This window comes from Gavialis gangeticus, unplaced genomic scaffold (assembly GCF_001723915.1).
Source record: "Gavialis gangeticus isolate Ggan-Ray unplaced genomic scaffold, GavGan_comp1, whole genome shotgun sequence".
In the NCBI taxonomy this organism is placed as follows: Eukaryota; Metazoa; Chordata; order Crocodylia; family Gavialidae; genus Gavialis; species Gavialis gangeticus.
In genome coordinates, this window is record NW_017728992.1 from 195,879,890 (window position 1) to 195,887,226 (window position 7,337).

Sequence of the window (7,337 nt, forward strand, 5' to 3'; positions counted from 1 at the left end):
CTGTTACCAAGCATGCGCAGGGCTGAAAAGTAGGTCAGCCTGACTGACAGCTCTTGGGGTCGCCCAGGGGACACATGCTGGGTGAGCCCAATGGAAAATTCCATGAGCCTGTCTTGCGCATGTCAGCTTTAATTCTCTCTGCATTGGCAGCATTCAATCAAAATTTTCCTTGACACTTTTATATTGTTTTTATTTTGGATTTTAAACCACATTTCCAGACCCATTTCATTGTCACTTCCTGCAACTTCATTGGTGTCAAAGGTCATGTGACATCACTTCCTGATGTGATACCACTTCTGTGAGGTCTTTGAATATGGCTCGTCGGCCCACTGGCTGATACAACGTTTGTGATCCTGCCCCACATTCAAAAAGGTTGGACACCCCTCGTCTAGGAAATATGAGAAAGCAGTAGTGTAACAAAGTAGGGGGTGAGCAGAGCAGCAGCCCTGGGTGTTGCCTTTGGTTGTGGGGAGGGGAGGGGAGAGGCTGATCACACTGCTGCAACTGGCAGTGCCAACCCACTCTGCCTCATGTGCCGTGGCTGCTCCAGGCACACAAATGCCCTGCTACACTTCTGTATGAAAGCAAGGCTTTTAGATGATATTTTATATTGAGCTAAGTGTGACTTTGGGAGAGCTGTTACGCAAGCTTTTGGGCACCACAGGAAAGGTGCTTTGTGCCCAAAAGCTTGCCCAACCTCTCTCCCAATTGAAAAATGTCCAATAAAGGTTATCACCAAAAAAACTTGCTTTTCAAATAATCACATATGAATAGGTTAGCTTCATGAATATTCTAGCCAGAAAGCTTATTCACAGGGATAGTCATATCTGACAGATGTTCACAGGCTTTGTCTGTAGTATTTGTCCAGAATGAATGAGACGCACTATGGGATACTCAAGATTTATCAGAAGAGATACAAAATAGGTTAAAAGGGTGCAGCAACACATACTGGTGTGCTTTAGTTGACAGTCTGCAGGCTGCTGATGAAGGCAACTCAAAGTGCTACTGCAGAGGTCAAAGCTAAGCTATACCAATAATAAATGAACCATAATACAAGCTGCAAATGTATCATCACTTTTCCTAAATGTTGACATACTACAGCACAATTCACTCATTCAGCCACTGTTGCAAAAGATGATTATATCTATGATGCTCAGGAATATCTTATTAAAACAAATGACATTTTAAATAAGCCCTGTACTATCCTCATAAGAAAAACAAAACAAAAACAAACAGCTGGCTTTTCAGAAACCTCTAGGAAAAAATTCTAAAAATCTGCAGTTACTAAACAGAGCCATATGCAGTACAGATAGATAGGTACTCTACCATCGTTACCAACATTTATTCTGACTAGAAGTTTCTAAGAAAAGCCTCTGATTACTAAAGGCCGTGTACTCCTCTCCTCCTAACGTGCTCCTTGGGGGTCAATTTTCCAAATTAGCCTACATCAACAGAACTACAGTTTCCAGCCTGCCTTGCAAAATGTTTGTGCTGAACAGCTTCCCTCCATTTCAAAATAGCTCTTCTCCAGTCCCACCCAATAGTTGCCTAATTATAAGTGAATTCCTTTAGATAGTTTGATGTATTCTTTTCCTTATTTTTCCAGATCTGAATTCTAGGACCAGAAAGAGTTAACGCTACCAGAAATGTGTATTATATATTAGTTCCAAACTCAAGCTGATTATCTGTCAATAGGCACATAAAGGGAAATTCTTAAGTTGTTTCTTCATAGGTTTTTCACTTTGCTTCTATTGGAGTGGTTCAGATTCATTTATATGAATATATGCACGTCAATTCCAAGCACAGCTTTTTATAAGAGAGGGAGAAAAGCAAAGGGACCTTGTATACCTGGGAAATGCCTATGTAAATGACAACTGTTTATAGAAAACCTGAAAACAGATAGAAGGAGCTCCAATCTTAGGGTCTAGAAAAATGCAGTGAGTTTTTTTAACACAAACTACTACACATTCTTGAAACTTTTTCTCTTATTGCATGTTTTCTCTCAATTCTTATGTATGTGAACTGTTATTTGCAAATATTTGTCAAAGTTTCAGAAGTAGACCATCAGCTGCAGGACAGGCCAAAAAAGGTCAAAGCTTTTGATCCTTTTCTGAGTGACTGTCTAAAAATCAAACTAGAAATCTAACTGGTCTTTATTCCCCCTTTGTTTGAGCTAGATTAGAGATGGCTTCAGATCAAGCTCGTAAGGTGTCAATACTTTTGCATCTAAGTGAAATCAGGGCATGAAAGATTATGGAAATGAAAACAAACAAAAAAAAAGCCCACTGAGTAAGTGGTAGTTGGCTCTGAAAAGGGTTAGTTGACTAAATTTTAAAATAATTTAGTATTTATCTTTCTTCCATTCCTCACAGAGGTATTGTGAATTATGTTTAACATAGGATTATTTTCTTGCCATTTTCCAGTTGGTTTAATAAAAGGTATCATTTTGGAATCAAGAGTTCTTGTTTTTTGTATGTCTTTATGTTTCACATGACTTGCAATCTTTGCAATCTTCTTCTCGTGTCCTCTCTGAGATTGTTGATGATAGGTATTTAGCAGAATTCGTGGATTTGTTCGATTCTCACACTGCCGTGTTGTGAGCGCTTCTGCTATGGTCATTATGGAAGTTGAAAGTGTGCAATAAAGACTGTATAAATACTTCTTGGGGTTACTAATAACCTTTATCAGAAGAACAGTGCTTTTAAGGAAGTGCTATAGGTCAAGGCTTTGCAATCTGATCCATATATGAACTGTTAGGGATATACAGTGTAGATTGACTTGATTTCCTCTGTTGGTAAGAAAGCAATCTACTCATTCCTCAAATTACAGTTACCGTTTTTTACCTTGGGACCAAGTTTTGTAAAGCTTATGTAACAAGAAAACAGCACTTATTTGCCGAGGGCATCTGTAAGTCTCTGTCTTTTATTTACTATAGTATTAGCATTTTATGCATTTAGTTTTCAAACAAATTTCCTGAACTATCTCTTGGGGACAATCTGAGATTAAATATTATTTTGAATTTGTTGTGTCCCATAGTGCAGTAAATGGAGATCTAGGCTGACCTATGCATTAGATTTTTAATTATAAAAAATGTAACAGTGCTCTCAGCTCAGACCATTCAGCTGACTATATTTTCTTTGGAAGCCCGTAAATTCTAGGTAAACATTTTCATAAATACCATCCTGTGGCCTTCCTACTTGTTCAGATTTGGAAATCTTTATTCTGTAGCAACATTGTTAAAGAAGCTCTTCAATAAGAAAATCAGCTGAACACCAATCTTCATAGACTGAAAATAGTTTAACTAGGTGAAGCTGCTGCTATTAGCACTTCCATAGCTAATATTAGTAAAGATTGAAATACAATGGCAGAGCATATTTTCTATCTGTGTTATATTTCTTCTGTATGTAAATGGTATTTCAGCTTAGTGCTTTTACTTCAGCATGGGTGTGTCTACATGAGATGCTACTGCACCGTAGCTCATTACTATGGCGCAGTAGTGTTGCTGGGCAGTAATTGTGCGGTGATGACACTGCGCAGTACTAATAAGCTACTGCATGTCCATTCACTCCCCTTTAAGAGGCTGAAACCCTGCATGTCCAGGATATGGCAGGCTTATGCTGCTATAAATTTTTCCAGAAGCACCAAAGTCCAAATTTTCTGCTTTGTGATCTGTTGTCGGCCACTTCTAGTGATCCTCACAGCTCTCTTGCCATATATCAGCAGCTGGAGATTCAGGCTTGTGCTGAAGCCCCTCTAGGGATGCATCTTCCCTTCATTTGATGGTCCCACTGGACTCTTCAGTGGCCTTCCAGCCACAATCAGCTTGCAGGCTGACAGCTCTTGCCTAATGGAGGACTCCCTCACTTCCAGTTTCTGGCTCTCCTGGAAGTGAGAGCACACTGCTCTCTGATGGCGTCCTTCCACTCTGCCCCTTACAGGGGCTTTAAATAGCTCTGCTGGGTGCCTCTCCTCCAATCCAGAGAGAGAGGTTGCTTTTAAAACGCAGAGCTTTGGGTGCAGCTTGGCATGCCAGTTCTGGGACCTGTTTAGTGCTGGGCTGCTGTGAGGCCATTCCTGGAGTCTCAACTTCACTCCCTGTGGCTCTCTCACACTGCACAGTAGCTCATCATTACTGCACAATAGCATCAGGAGAAAAACACGCGGTAATGGTACTGTGCACTAACGCCAGTTATTGCGCAGTCATCCGCATGTGTAGATGCGGCCCATGTTTCATGAACATTAAATTTAATGTAAATAAGTGCTTATTTATGGAACTGTTTTAGACAGATTCTTATTTGTACTTCATTAGTGGAGGGCAAAGTTCAGGCATACAATTAACATGCTTAATTTAAGAAATAATAATTAGAACTTTTACAGTGAGTTACAAGTTCCAAGTACTTTTCAAAGATGACATAATACTTAACACTTCTGTGGGAATGGGTAAATATTGTTCAATCTCAAACACTGTATAAATAAGAACGCTCTTTGGACATAAAATATTGAGGATAAAAATTACAAGTGCTATCAGTTCGCCTGCTCTAGGGCAGGAACTGATCATGCTCAAATTCCTTCCTCAAACAAGCTTTGTGTAGACATGCTGCCTGCATCCTACAAAGCTCCATTTATACCTGTAGAGTTTTTAGGGTGCAAGAGTCTGTCAATATGCAGCTCATTTCAAAGCTGGGGTCTAAATATGATCAAAAAGAAATTGCACTCAGTGCTGCACCTCTGCATATAGTAGGATTTTTATGCTTTCCATTGAAGCATTCATGGACAAGGCTACCATTCATCACTAGGCTCTTTTGATATGGAAATTTCACTATCCTTGTTTGTCAGTATATGAAAATCCACATAGTTTTAATGTTGCTATACTTAGATATTGACAAAGTTGAAATTAATGCATATGTTTGTTTCACACTTTGACACCATGTTTTCTTGTGTGAATTTGTCCCAGCCTAGCTTGGGGGTTTGCATGCAATTTAGATCTGTTACTACTATAAAATTACAGCTGTGCTATTTTTACAATGTGAAAATGAAGCAGAAATGGATTTTGATGCTTTTAGGATTAAGTTTCATAATCTGCTATGGAAATCTCTAATACACTGTAGAAGAAAATAGACCGTAACATTAGTATTCCTGTAGCTATAATGCAGGGTCTCAAGAAGTAAAATAAGAATATAAAAAATAATATTAAGAGTCTAATGAGAGGTGTCATTTATAGATGTTTTATTTTACAGTATAATCAGTAATACATTGTATCAATACTACATATTAAATGTGTAGAGAAAAGTATAAAATAACTGTATGTTTTATATTGTGAACAAAATGTGCTTTTTTTTCTTTCACAGATCAGACAAAAATCACAGTAATGAATGAAAATACAAGTAGTAGTGAAACTTCCAACCAGGGACCCATTTGTTCTTGGGATTGTTATGCTAATTTTTGGGACTTGCTGCAGCAGCAAAATTGAGATTTAGGATGAATGCATCAATTACTAACTGCTAATGCTATAAAGACATTCTTAGCTCCTCAAGCTAATTTAAAAGGCTCATTTATATCCTATTTTTCAAGTGTTGCATTTTTATTTGAACTGCATAAGAGGTAAACTGTTCAAAAGTCAATAAAACTTAACAGCTTCCTTAAGAAAAGCGAGATTATTTCTTTGGGACATATTAAGTTCCAATTCTTTGCTAATTTAAAGAAAAAAATCTGACTACTGGCTTCTCAATAAAACTATTGATTTTAGGTATTAGCCAATTACTTTACAATTTTTAAGGAAACCTCTTTACTGAGTTAGATTCAATGAGGCATAATTAATATTTCATAGACAAGCATAGCCTCCCTGGTGCCCATTGCAAAAATTACTTGGCAGTACATCAATGGAACTCATTATATAGATTTTAGTATTTTATTTTTCTTGTGATACAAATATTTTTCATAACTCATATCATAGGTTTGTACTAAGCAGTGATCCCAAACAATCCAAAAATCATCACTGACTTAATAAAACCCAAGTTAGCACAACAGAAATTTGATTTATTCTCTATTTTATTTTTTTTCTGAGTGGTGAGGAATTAATTATGCAAACATGACTGTAGTCTGATCATCCTGTAATTGTATTAAGACAAGCTATAGAATGTTTCTTAGAGCAGTATCGTGACAATTGGAAGAAATCTCTTAAAGTGTCTTCAATATAAATTTTATCAATATGTAGACACAAATTTATCGGCTTCACTCAGGAACATGATGATAAATTATTTTTAGAATGCAAGCCCTGGTAATGCTTATGCATTTTGCATTAAATAGTTATTGGATAAAATGCAGAAATAATATTAGGACCAAATGCATAGAACACGGACTCACCATCACCAATACCCTTTTCTGCCAGAAAAAGACACAATCATGCCAATGCCCATGATCTAAGCACTGATATTTGATTTATTATGTCATTGCTCGTGCCTCAGATTACAAATATGTCCACATCACCTTAGCTATGCTAGAAGCTGACAATTGCTGGACTGATCACTGACTCGTCTGCTCAGTTATGTCACTCAAAATGGCTTCCAAAATGACAGCTGCAGCAGAAGCAATGCCAACAAAAGATCATCGTTGAAGGACTCAAGGACCCAATCAAGTGAGACCTCTTTCATCACTGCCTCAACAAAAAAACTGGTGAATTTTGATCAACAAAAAATGGGAGAATGTTGGCAGCGCTTTGGGTCCCTTCAAATCCACTGTCATAAGCACCACTAAAAACACACTTGGATTCTCTACCAATAAATATCAAGACTGGTTTAATGAATATGACCAGGAGATCCAAGAGCTGATTGACCACAAGGCCTTTTGTTCTTGGCAGAACAGCATCAATTCCAAGCAACAGAAACTGAATCATCAACAAGCCAAGGCAGAGGTCCAAAGGAAGACCCATGATATGAAGAGCAGATAGTGGGAAGACATGGAGAAGAAGATTCAACCTCTCACTGACATCCATGCTATGTGATGTTTTTTCAGTGCCACCAAAGTCATCTATGGTCCAAGTGCTCAGGGACCAACACCTTTGAGACCTAAGGATAGAGAAGGTTGGATCAAAAAAAGTAAGCCATCAATGCCCATTGGAAGAAGTATTTTAAAGACCTTGTCAATTAAGATTCTCTTACTGAGAAGCAGGGATCCTGGTTTTCTCTCATAAAAAAAAAAGACATTCTCTGAGAAAAACCCCAAAATCCATTATTAAAATTAAAAGTCCCCTGCAGCACCCTCCAGCCCTGCTAGTGCTCCTCACTCATCCACAATGTCTCCTCCAGGCCTACTGGTGCCCCTCACTGCTGTTGGAGAAA